Source organism: Vicugna pacos, chromosome 4 (assembly GCF_048564905.1).
Source record: "Vicugna pacos chromosome 4, VicPac4, whole genome shotgun sequence".
NCBI classification, from domain to species: Eukaryota; Metazoa; Chordata; class Mammalia; order Artiodactyla; family Camelidae; genus Vicugna; species Vicugna pacos.
Window position 1 is genome coordinate 30,937,560 of NC_132990.1, and position 13,916 is coordinate 30,951,475.

The 13,916-nt window shown below is 40.3% G+C and overlaps 1 protein-coding gene and 1 long non-coding RNA gene across 9 annotated transcripts in view; one reads left to right on the forward strand and one right to left on the reverse strand.

Moving 5' to 3' along the window:
- LOC140696031 (uncharacterized) overlaps positions 1–8,385 on the forward strand; it is a 77,742-nt gene extending 69,357 nt beyond the window's left edge. For 5 of the 6 annotated variants that reach the window (XR_012071965.1, XR_012071967.1, XR_012071968.1 and 2 more), the window contains 2 exons: positions 3,225–3,701; positions 7,559–8,385. This is a non-coding gene — a long non-coding RNA (uncharacterized lncRNA). The remainder of the gene's footprint in view (positions 1–3,224; positions 3,702–7,558) is intronic. The other variant, XR_012071963.1, reaches the window with a different exon arrangement.
- The window catches only part of KDM4C (lysine demethylase 4C), a 360,071-nt gene that overhangs the window by 19,500 nt on the left and 326,655 nt on the right, over positions 1–13,916 (reverse strand). The gene's annotated exons all lie outside the window — the stretch shown is intronic.

The following is a 13,916-nucleotide window of genomic DNA, read 5'->3' on the forward strand; positions in this document are numbered from 1 at the left end:
CAAGCCAACCTGCTTCCCCACTGACGTGCATCATCTGGGAAAACTGTATGTCTGAGGTCCAGTTTTCCTTTATAACAGTTTTCTAAATTCTTTTTAAAGGGACATAGACACAACACTTTCTCTAAACAATCATTCCCATAAACAGCAAATTCTTTTCCAGCAGCCACGCTTCGGCAGTGCCCTGACACTTAACCACACCTACCTTCTAGAAGATGGGATCTTCTTCACAGAAAGAACAGCACTGACACTTATTGGGGAAGTTCCTGAGAGCCAATTAGTTAGGACACACTTTCCGTCCTGCTGTAAGCCAAGAGTGAACACAATCCCTGGTGAAGGTGCTGAGGTCCCAGAGATGCAGGTGGTTTTATTGTTCTGAAAGTCACTAGAGCATTAAGCCTCAGAAGGTACATTTCTAAAGGAAGTCACATCTTTACGTTATTAGAACTGAGTGAGATTCTAGCATGCAAAAGCTTTAAAAACTCATAGAAAATAAAGTTAGGTAGTTTCCTTTGTAAGTGATCTTCCTGGTTCTTCTGGAGTAAAAAGCATGAAAAAAGTCAGTCACTAGAATCAGGGGTGACAGTGAGGAGCTGACTGACCAAGAGGGCTTGTGAGAGACGGACATGGTGGGGTGGAGGGGAGCGTGGGCATAAGCGAGGGGGCTCTGACGTGCCAGCAGGGGTTCTCTGCATTCTCCCAACTGGAGAGTAGGAGCAGAACCAAAAGCGGAATCATTTATTCACCAATTACCTGTCCTTGAGAGAGACCCCTCCTCCCCTCTCTGCCATATACTGAGTGCTCCTGGTATCTCATACTGAACTCAGCAATAGGAAAAACAGACAAAAACACTCCTTTCAGAGTCCTTTCTCCCAAGGAATTCAAAATCCAGTTAGGGACTCAAACATATACATGAATATCTATAGTACAATGTACCACATGTGCCAACAGGTAAGTGGGCAGGGAGGTAGAAACTCTCCGTTAACAATTCACACTCATGACATCAACTATGCCAAGGACTTTCTCCTTATGATTACCCAGATTCCTCAGGCCTTCCCCTCAATGTTACATCACCTTCCATATAAACTGAACTCATCATAGATCCTCAGTCAGGACTCTCCCACACTTTTCTAGTTGGTCTATGTGAACATGTACACCGTGCAGAGAGCAGTGATGTAGCCCTTAAAGGCGGACCTCAGAGGAAGCAGCAGCTCCCCCAGCACTTTGTGAGCATCTCCTTTTATAAGGGTATCTAATTTTATAATACTGAGAATCTTGTGCTTAGGGGCTCTCTTGACCAGTGAGTTGGCCAAAAATTACTAGCCACCAGCACTAATAATCATAATAACCACAGTCATAAACACTACCTGAGTGTTGTGTGCTGAGTGCCACACTAACTGCTTTATACAATGTATTTCAGTAATTCCAACAACCCTAGCATTTATCATTACCTCCCTTTTATGGACAAGGTAACTGGTGTCAACTCCCTTGCTCTGAGTTGCATAGGTAGTTACAAAGCGGAGATGTACACTAGGTCTGTCTGCTGCATACCCAGTTTTTCCCACTTTGGAGAGACTACCAACCCATTCCTAAGGGCTTGGGCTGGCTACATCCTCCTGCTGTTTTTCTTGCAGACACTAATGCATAAGCACCCCAGAACTGTAACTCCTCATACTCAAAAAGGAAATTTTCCATCTATAGGGGACAGGTCTTTCCCCCTTTTTATAGTTGTTGGCAGAGGCTAAAATGCATAAGGGGAACAAAATATTTTACCATGTCAATAAAAACATATGTTGCAATACAAAGAAATGCAGGGCTTGAGGTGAATTTCTCTAGCGGTTTCTAAAAATAAAGGTCAGTTCCAAAAGCTGAAGAAAGATGAAAGGAAAGATAAGAAAAAGCACGTGGGGAGAAGGCTGTCTTGTGCTCACATGACACACCAGCAAGCTCTGAGATCAGACAGCAGCACTGGCCCCGCCGGCCTCTGCACACTCTGGTTCTGCTCCGCGGGATGCGCACGACTTCCCAGAGCACGTGGCTGGGCTCACTGATGCGGCCCAGGACAGCACCTCCAAGGTCTGCAGTCACACTGCCCGTGGTCAAAGAAGAGCTGCACAAGTGACTTTACCTCTGTATGTCCTGGTTTCCTCACCAATAAAATGGAGATGATAATACAACCTTGCAGGACTGTTGGGGAACGTGGGAGCTAATATATATTTAAAAGGAGAGGAGAAGAGAAAAGCAAAGCAGTGACTGGCAGCTGGTGAGTTTGAAGTGAACTGTGACTGAATTTAATTCACATCAACAGGGAACATCTGGAGGATGACAGGGAGAGGATAAAAAGCCTTGGGAGAAGGTGATTCTTGGCATTTAAAAACCATGAAGAAAGGACACACTGAGAATCCAAGAACCTACTACCAAAGATGATCAAACAATGTTATCCCCATTGAAATACGAAACTACCACACAGGATAGGCAGGCACGTGCCCCGTGCAGGTAATGCACAGTGACATGCCCCAGGTTGCACAGCTAGTAAGTAGACAAAGGGGGAGGCCTTTCACTCAACACACCATTTTCCAGCATCTCTTGTGTTCTAGAACAGTGGGATTAGTAGTGAGAAAACCAGGTATGGTTTTTTACTTCATGCAGCTCTTTAGTGGAAAATGCAGGCATTAAACTAAAAAAATAATAATAATGAAAAAGGTAAGTGTAAGAACTACACCACAGAATTTACAGAGTAAAGCAGAAGCATTTCACAAGGGATTATTAGCACACTATGTGGCTATTATATCCTAGGGAGCCTCAAGATGCCTCAAGAGATGAGAGAATTAAAATGAAATTTTGACACAAGATTCTGAAATAATCCAGATAAGGAAAATCAGGACAAAAGACTCATGGTATAAAGAGTTCTCAGGAGGGTTCAGATCTTTAAAAAAATTTCTTCTGATTATAAAAGTAAAGCATGCTTATATGGAAACTATAAGAAGGTGATAAAGCTGAACATAATCACCTATGATTACACTCTCCAGAGATAATCAGTAACATTTTGATGCAATTCCTCTGAGGATTTTTCCTTTGCATATTTATATTTTTATACATAATTGGGATCCTACTGTATATGCAATTTTTAGCCTGATTTTTCCATTTATTATATAGTGTCATTAACTATCCCTTGAAAATATGATTTTTCATAGCAGCATAAATAATTCATTTAACTTTCCTCCTAGCTGCATCAGTAAGTGTTCAATGTCCAGATTAAAGGAACAAAGAGTCATGACGCTCACATGTCCCAGCTTGGGTTTCAGGCTGTGTTCTTACACCTGTTTTAAGTGGAATAATGTCCCCAAGACTTTCACCCTGAGAGTGTTCTGGAGGAAGAACATTCTGAAAACCACTTTGTATTCATTGAAACATTCATTTCGTCCCACAACAAATATATCTTAAGTGACTGATGTAGAAAGACTGTTCAGTATGGATTTAAGAAGACTCAGGAGGAACCTGGTGTAAAAAGCTACCAGTAAAAGAATGGAGTGTTCAGTTTTGCTGTAGAGGTCAAGTACTGACTGGTTCTTGGGGTGTTTCAGAGGCAGCATTCAGACTCTTCACAAAGAAGCCACTACTTCCTAACAGTGAAAGCAACAAATTGGTGATGAGCTCCGTGCCACTTGCAGTCTTCAACAGTGGGCCTGAGAACCACTCACGAGGTAAGGCAGTGGGTACTCCCTGCATGGAGTGGAGTTCGAGGGAGTCACAGAGGAGGGCGGGGGGAAGGAAGTAGGGTGGGTTACAGGCTGCAGTGGGAGGGGACCACACACTCAGCCTTAGCCTGTCTCACTCATGCAGCAGCCTGGAACTGAGCTGAGGTTACTGAGAACTTCTAGACAAGAGACCCCTTGGCTAAGATTCCCTCACTGAACAGCCTGTCTCACTAGAAGTCACAGACAGCTAGGATTAGGGTTCCTAAATTTCTCAAGGCCTTGTCTAGTGCCCGTCTTCCTCCACCAAAGTGTTGGGGTAAAGAGCATGCAAAACACAAGAGGAAAAATCAGACACAGACAATAATCTTTTCCCTTAATCTAATGTTAGTCACTTGCTGGCTACACTCTTTGAGCTCTTTATGACATCAGCTTCCTCTGTGGTCAAAGAAAGGGAGTATCCTTCTGGACCAGCACCTCAAGGAGGGGGCTTATTCCTGCAGCACTGCCCTGTCCTCTGCTGCGCACACAAAGATCTGTTCTAACTTGGCAACTAGGAAACTAGCAAATGGGTGAAGCCAAAGCGTAGATGTGATGAAAGAGACAGGGCGGGGCCTCCGCCTACTGCTGTGGAAAAGGCTTTTACAAAGCTTTTGCAGTAAAATGTAGCACTGCGAAAAGACACTGTGGTGTGCCTTTTTTTAATGTCATATTTTTAATATGTCAGGGATTACTTCTGGGCTGGGGCCTAAAAAGTGCTTGATCCCTCTAGTCTCCAAATGATACTGTAGTATACAAGTGGCACACCATGCTACAGAGTGGGGCTATGTGCCCAAACACATGGCCTCGCCCAAGCCAGCCCAGCACATGCTCCCTCACGTGACCACACATGGAGGTGGTCATCAAGGCCTGGGATCGGAAAGGGGAGAGAGTGTGTGTGAATGAGCAGACCGCTGGGCCGGGGGCACATTCCAGTGCTTAGAGCCAGAGATGATTATGGATGACCCAATGTGTCACTCCTCTGTCAGAATCAGAAGACACCTACAAGATCTTCTAGGCCAATGTCCCATTTTAAAGAAAAGGGCTGAACAATGAAATGACTTGCCCAGAGTCACAACTCACCAAGAGCTGGCTGTAATTTAATTTTGCATTTCCCAACCCAGCAGTGCAAGATTTTGAGCAAATGAGTAACAGCAGGGCAGGATTTTCAATAGAGGATTAAAAAGGAGAACCAGGAAAGCGTGAAGACAAACTTAAGGAATTGTGAAAATATGATTTGTCAAAAAAAATCAGCTTGTATTATGTTAAATTCAGAAGCAGAGGAGTCCTAAAATGTATATATGTACAAAGGAAGTAATCCAGAGTATCCTCCAAGTTGCAGATGTGCCTGAGCATAGCAATAAAGTGTGAACACCTCATTCTATAAATACTTCCCATAGACGCTACTGCTTCCATCTCTGTTAATTTAACATGTCCTTCCCTTCAGAGTTAATGCAAATGCATAAACAAACAATCATGTTCATAACAAACTGCCTTATGAAGAACAGGATGTGTATAATTACTACCAGCCTATTTCCACAGAGGCCAGTCTGTCACAAATGGTGGACAGATAAATAAGATGGCTGAGGAGAGGATAACGAATCAGTCTATTTACTCAACACTATTACCCTTAAAGGGAAGCCAGAAATTTCCGAAATTCCCCAAATGATTCTTGTGTTGTCAAAAGACTGTCAAATCAAAATAATCTTAATGTAAAATTAAGGAGAATTTTACTGTTTACAGGGTCCCAGACAAGAATAAAAATGATATATAGATAACACGCTATTCAGATCCATCAAAACAAAAGCTTTTAATCCAAAGGCCTAAAAACACACTAGAGGAAGGCGGTGAATGCAGCTTTACTGATCGCACTCAAGCCTGGAATGCCTGGTTCAGAATTATGCTGAGGACTATGTGGTGCCCTTTTTCTGATTGTTAATGAATCTCTCAAGTAGGAGCCTCTCTATTCTTTTCACGCTGGATATTAATCTGTATTTAAAGCCTGATGCTTGCTAATATCTGACTGGCTTAATGAAAATTAAGCAGTCAGCCAATTAATATTTCAATTATGATATGGTCTTTTTTTCCCCATCTCCCTCCAAAAAACAAGGTTTTGTTAGCATCTTCAATTACCTTCCTTAAAACAGGCACCCACAGTTTCAAACTGATGTAGATTGGCAACTGTGAACCAAAAACATGCCCAAGGGAATATCCCAGGATACATGGGCATCTGAAAGAAGGAGTTGGAGCCAGAACACCTGAGCCTGGCTTTTACAGATTAAACTAAGCAGGGAGAAAAGCAAGACCTCAGGGATGATACTATGAAAAAGTAGATACGGAGGTAGAAGAAGATAAGGAATAAAAGGAGATGGCTTTGCAAACGTTTTTAAACATCCATCACTATCTACCAATCAGCAGTAACAATAGTACATGGGATGCAATTCTTAGCTTTTAACAAGTCAACATGAATGCCAGGTGCATTCAGATAAACAAAGATCTGCATGCACATATGCATGTGAAAAGACTATATGCATTTTAAAGGTCCTGGGAGGATATATAAGCAGCAGGTAGGACTGCACCCAGACGTGGGATGCTGCAGAGACTTGTACTTTTCCTAGCCAGCTGTGGGACTGTTATACAAAACACTGGGCATATGCGGTTCTTAAATGTTAGCTGCTAATTCTTACTCTTACTGCTAACCATACACATTTTGTCTACCAAAGTAAGTCACTGATCCTTTCTCTTTTGAAAATGTATATGAATCTTAAAAATGAAGGATGCTCATGACTCTGGAAGGTCCATCTCCTTCAGAAAATGAGAGTTCTTCCCAGGGCCCACAGCCAGAGAGCCCTGGGGAGGGCATAGGGAAGGCAAAGGGAAAGTAAATGTCCCAGGGGGAGCCCACAGGCTACATGTACAGAAACAGGGATAGGGTAGGGTAGGGGCAAAGTCAGGTAAATGAGTACAGAAAGAGAACTATGGAGTAAGAAATGTTGGAATGAGCTATACAGTGAGGCCAAGTCTACCAGTGCATGATTATGCTCAATTTAAATATCTGTGTCAAGATGGAAGCCCCATAAAGGGGAACTGTGACTCACCAATTTGGGTGGCCATATGGTCATACTGAAGAATTACTTAGACCAACACCATTTTATCAAATGAGTTACAGTTAGGTAACAGTATGTGTATGTTATAATATATCCATTTAGAGACAAAAATGGAAGTGCTCGACCACGCCATTTCTGAAATACAGGATGTCTGTTCTCACACTGGAGCCTTTCATTCAGTGTCCCTTCAATTCTGTGAGAGACAAACAAAACCGAACAATCCTATGATTTGCAAACCCAAGGTCTTGGAATGGACATGAGTGCACTAACTGCTCTACATGGGAAAAGCAGGGAAGAAACCTCAGTATGGCCAAGAGTATACCTGTAACCTTGGTCATGAAACCAGGGCTTCCTTCCACTTGGCTGAGCAAGCCAGAACCCTGAAAGTCATTCTGACACCTCTTTCCTCCTCAGCCCCAGTATCAGTCCACCACTGAGTCCTCTTGATTTCACCTCCTAAATGTATTTCAGATCCTTTCACTGCTCCCTGGTCCAAATTACATTATTTCTCCTCTGATCTACTGTGATGCCCTAACTGGCCCCCCACCATACACGATGGCCCCTCTCCAATTCATCTTCTCCACAGCCAGAGAAAATGCTTCATAACCAATCTCTTCATGTTGACTTCTGCTTAGGACTAGCAGTGGCTTCCCCTAATCTTAGAATAAAAATCCAACCCTATAACATGGTCTTCAAGTCTACCCTTTCCTCCTCCTCCAGGCTCCTCTTCTACATCTCCCGACAGACGCACTTGCCTTCTTTCAGCAACCTGAGCAGAAGGCCCTTCCAGCCAACAGCCGCAGGCCTGCTCTGCTGGGACACTTTCCTCTACCCTTCGCTAAATGCATCTTGTACATCTCAGCTCAAGTCACAACGATCACTCATCTACATGAGGTTTCTCTGGTTACACGTTCTTATAGGATGACATTCCTATCACTTCAGGACTTTTCTCAGCTTGAAGTACATTTTTTATTTGTGTGATTGTCATATGTTACTCTTTCCCATTAGATTATAAATTCTATGAGAGCAAAAACTATTTCAATTTTATTCCTCACCATCATATTTCCAGGGCCCAGCACAATGCCTGACGTAGCAGGTGCTCAATGGAAGCAAAATTTTTAGTAAGTCTCCACCTATTGAAGAGTAAGATATCTCTTGGCTGGAGAATCCATAAATCACCCACCCAGATGTGGCTTATCAAAGGCCTGGCCCTGCAGGAGTTCCTTTTCTACAAGAGGAAGGGCCTCCTGGAGAAGCATCAGCCTTTGCACTGATACAAGGCCCTCCCTCTCGCAGAAGAAAGAAGACTTGAGCATCACACACACTGCGTCCCATTCTCATTAGACTTCTTCTGCAGGGAGCCCACTCTTAGATACTGGTTAGATGTTAGCCCTTCCAACTTCCTGCAAACAAAACACAACGCCAAACAAAACCCAGTAAAAACATAACTAATGACATGGGGTAGCATCTCAACATAAATATCGGAAAGGGATTTTACTAGTATTGAAATCAATGTTTAAAATGTAAATAAAATACTGAATTTCATACCAGTTCTCTTATAGTTCCTTTTTTAACAGAGCTTTAGATACTGGCTGCTTAGAATGTAATGACCAAAAGCCTGACTTGTTTTGTGCTAGTGACTATTTTTATGGCATAAATCAGATAACTGCTTGAGAAGATTCGATTTTATCTGTTACTCCCTCAAAAAAAAAAAGAGGATATCACATATATTATTTTTAATTAAAGACAAAAAAGGGTAAATATGAGGCTTGTTTTAAAAACAATAACCTAAAAGTATATACTTATAACCATACTCCTGGAAATATGCCGAATTTTTCAAAAGGGAGGTAACCCCCTCCCTTATAACGGAGCTGTTAGCCATTACTCTGCAAAAGGCAACTTTTTCAGGCACAGATTATTTCAGCATTAATTATGGAAAATTCCAAATAGTGGAAAACCTTGCTAGGATCAAAAACAAAACCATCTATAAAAACATTATTAGACACCGTGTATTATTACAACATTTAGAAAAAGTTAAACATCCTTTACATTTAATGGGACTGGATAAAATAAGCATAGAAGACTTGCAAACAGTATATTCCATTTCATAGAAGCTAAGAAATCAGATGGTGTGGGTGACTGTTTGTAGAAACACAGACAACCAACAAAGATTATAGCAGGTCACAGCTTCCAGGTTTTTCACTCATTTCCTAGCAGAGAACATTTTCTGACTGTGGCAAAGATTAGAAATTGAAGGGAAAATCACACTTGCTCCATTTCCTCTCCACATTTCCTCTTCTCCCTTTACCCACACAGTCTGCCCTCAAAATATAATTTGTTTAATAAAATGAAGGCAAGATTTATTACTGGTTCTCTCACCCATGAAAATCAGCTAACCTCTTTCAAACAAGGTATGAAAAGGAAATAACAAAATGAAGGCAGTGCCAGTCCATCAATAAGTAGACAGTACTGACTTCTCTGTATATACTTATCAAACAATAATCTAAGTTCACTCTATTACTAAAATAATTTAAACCCCATGGTCAAATAGGAACATAAACTCGGTTGATTTATGAGCCCAGTATCTTCTGGGATGTGTCACCAATTTATGTGCTATGTCCCAGTGTATTCGCACCTGAATTTGGATAGAGGGGAAAGATAATGGAAAAGGGCTTGTAAACAGACAGCTCCCTGTTGACTACTTGCTTCAGGAAGCTCTCTGTGTTCACTATATATTTCAAAAATTGTATGCAGAATGTTATGCTTAAAATGTGCTACAGGAAAGATTTGCTTTGGAGTATTTAAGGCATATATGAAACATGCACGACTATACCACACTCGTGGTCATAGTAACTAGGTTTGAAATCAAAATGAAATTAGACCAAAGAAAGATTTAAAAGTTTGAAGCTTTGCAATTATAGGCAGTTAGTGTGCTATTTTCACTTAAAGAGGAAGAGAAGGGTAAACAATGAACAGTGATGTTCCGACACTATAATGCCAAGCAACAGTGACACCTGGCCACGTATTTATTAACAGGAAAAAGTAATTTTCATCATGTTCATGTTTTCAATTAAAGTTGATTCAGCCCGACTCTGAGACTTAGAAATGATGCCACCAATATTCACGGTTTGGAGCTGAACATTCGTGGCGGAAGCCGCTAAGACTACTGGTGACTTTTCCCCCATGGTCCTGCTATTGCACAGACCTAGTACCGGCTGCATTAACCCCATGGGTCCCTCAGCCCTCTCTTCATGACAGATTTCTCACTCTCATGGCAGTGGGACAGTACATAACAATTCACTTCATCTGAACCAGTGGCTTCACATTTTTTGGGGGCCAGACACCTTCTTCTTTAAAGAAACCCTAGGTGGAAGTCAAACACTGACGGCTTGGGTTTTCCCCAAGCTGCTGGAGTACAGCCCTGCTTCAAGGATAGATATTCTTTACCCAGAAAGGACATGACACTTGCAGTATGCATCTGGAGTCAAATTTTAAAACAATTCTTGACATTGACTATGGATTTTAAAATATACCAACTGTCTAAGGTATGACTTAGAATAACAAATTTAATACTTGAAGACATGATGGCTGTTAATTTACTTGGCCGTTAATTCAACAACTATTTATTGTCCACTTACTATAAACCAGATCCTGTGCTGGGAACTAGGTACATAACCATAACTCAGACAGACATGGTTCTTGTTTTCAAGAAGCTCAAAGTTTAGTGGATATCATATATCAGACTGGGATAAGTGTTATGACAAGTTCAAGTTAAAATGGAAAATCTGGAGTTTAATTTATTCTTTAGGTAAGCACTTCTTCATTAATTTCCCTCATATTACTAACAAAAGAAAATTTGTTTCTCCCTTCCTTCCTTCTCTTTCTTTGGAAAAACAAAACATGTCCTGGTTTGAAATATGATCTTGGAAATACTAATCTAAAATATATCAAGTTATTTTAGGTCAAAGCACATTAACTGTATTTCAGATCTCTTTGCAGATGAAACCACTGTTTTATATGGTATTTTCTGCTCATCTTTCCCTAAACGTATAGAAATTATGTTGAAAGTAAATTTTTGAAGATCTATACTATACATATTCTCAAAATACTTCTGATATTAAGTAAATGTGCACCAAGTTGTCCATAGGGCTTTCTAGAAATACAGAATATTAAAAGAAACAACTAATTTTCCCTTCTGTAATGCAATTTTGAGAAAAATTAAGTGAAGGAGCAGAGAATGACTTTTTTTGAGCACCTACTATGTGTAAGATGCTACACCTCGATGATGATTACAGACATTCTCTCATTTAATCCTTATAATTAATTCATTAAGTTGGGTTGTATGGTTTTCATTTTACAGAACTTGGACTCTGACCTCAAACCAACCACAAAAATTAACACATAACGGATCATAGCTGTAAGTGTAAGATCTAAAACTGTAAAATTTGTAGAAGAGAACATAAGAGAAAAACCCCTGTGGCCTTGAGTTAGGCAAAGATTTCTTAAAATATGACATCAAAAGGATGATCCATAAAGAATAAATCAATATACTGAGCTTCATTAAAATTTAAAACTTTTGCTCAAAAGTAAAACTAGGAGAAAATATTTGTAAATCATATATCTGACAAAGAATTCATATACAATATTTTAATAAAAGCAAACAATTGCAATTCAATTAAGAAATAAGTGAAATATCTGAATAGGCTTTTCAACAAAGATGATGTATGAATGGCTAATAAGCACTTGAAAAGATGCTCAGAATCATTAGTCATCGGGGAAATAAAAACTAAAATCACACTGAGATACTACTACATACCCACTAGAATGGCTGTTATCCGAAAGACTGACAATACCAGGTGCTGGTAAGGATGTGGAGAAACTATAACCTCCTCACACATTGCTGGTAGGAATGCAAAATGGTACGGCCACTTTGGAAAACAGTTTGGGAGATTCTTATAAAGCTAATCATACATTTACCATATAACTCAGTAACTTCACTCATAGATCTTCATCCCAGAGATATGAAAACACACGTTCACACAAAGGTTCAAAAGCCAATGTTCATAGAAGCATTACGTATGATAGCCCCCAAACTCAAAATAATCTCATCAATTGGATTTACAGCCATCAACAGGCAAATGGATAAACAAAATACGTTATACTCATACAATGAAATAATATTCAGACTGGGAAAGAATGCAAGATATCCAAAAAGAAACTTACATCTAGAATGCACAAAGAACTCTTACCAGTCAGTAACCCAGCTCATCTCTCTCCTCCCTGATGTGACTTTCTTCAACCCTCTGGTCCATCACCATTGCTTCCATCTCTGAACTTAAATTCAATAACCTTCACTCAGTATTTTTCTTGTAAAATCTTTCAGATTAGCTCCTGGTTGGGGTGAAGGGATGTAAGGGGCATCAGTGATGGAAAACACACACACACACACACACACACACACACACACACACACACACACACACACACACACACACACACACACACACACACACACACACACACACACACACACACACAAATGGGCTGGGATGGAGCGTGAATTTCCAAAGTTGCAGTGGCCTCACTGACAAGAGGGGTCTGTTCATCAATTTGGTCTCTGCCACTGCTACATCTGAGTGGCCACCTGACTTGCAAATCCAGGTGCTTCCCAGAATCCCATAGCAGAGAACGTTTCTGGGAACAACTTTTTTCTTAGTCTTTCAAACCCACTTGGGTATTTAATTTTGTTTCCAGAACACCCAGGATCAATCACTCCTCTACCTATACTTATACATTCAAAAAGAAAGATGATTGACTATTTCCAAACACAAGCAGATTTGGATCATGGTGCCTGCCACCCTTGGGATTAAGCCCTGCATTGAGAGGAGATGATGAAGTCCAGGAAATTAATAACACCATCCTTAAGTTCAAGGTAGTTATTTTAATTCTGTTAGGGTAGAGATGAGATGCTATATACCTCTGAGTCCCCTTGGAAAGAAAAGGATGGGAAAGAAACACCAAAAAAAACTGTGTCCTGGGAATAAGTTCCTCAAACCAATCACCTTGAGATAATTGCCAAAAGAGAAATACTGTCAAGTAAGAAAGGTATGCATTTGAAGAAAAATGTAACTGACAGTGTGTCTTCAGGGCAACTAGCTAATCTCCTGCGTGGGACATCAGAGCAATGACATACTTTTCTTCAGAGGCTCACCAATGCTAAATGGAAATTGTCAACATGATGGCTACAGAATCGTGGGCAGTGAGACGCATACAATTTATAAAGGAGAAAGGGAGCCCAGCTTTAATTAGCATTCAGCATTTCATTAGGAAGCCCCAGGCTTTGAGGCAAAAACCACACAAGAATTACACAAAAGAGAATAAAATTCCAGGGCCTGGTAAGAATCTACCACACCAACTTGACACAGTTCATGAAACTTAGGAAACTAGCTAGAACCTCAGTGAAGAACACACAATTTAAAGAGCTGATGACTCAGATGAAAGCTGACCGTAGGAGCCCCTGCCTAGTAACTGTGGGTCTGGTCTTCAAAGATACAGCCAGGTTCGATGCCTCTGAATGGACTTGAGGTTCTTTTGGTTATTTTTTTCTTAGTAAATTCCTAGCCAGTATAGTAGTAGTATTCCCACTTGGTGGGTTGATTATTTCTACTTACTTACCTATCAATTAAAATGTGTTTAAATACAGATGGTATTTAATAGATTATCCAATGTAAACTGTATTTATTAAGGTGCAGTAACGTGTTTTGTAAACATTGTACTTCTGTACATGTCGTTTCCTTTTTGAAGATGTTGAAATAGAGGAATCTGAACTACTAAACTAGCGTCTAATTTGTTAGCATCATGGGCACTGAGTGCTTCAAAAAATTGTGACATTTGTGAGAAATGTATGTATTCAATTTATAAGCATAGTTAAGATGTCCAAGGAAATTTGATAACTTAAATGTAAAATGGTTAGGACTTGACCTTGTCAAATTTATACATTATATAAACATTAATCAAGGAACAAATGAATTTGTTCTCATTTTTTATGTAAAAATTACTATATTTAAATAAAATTCCT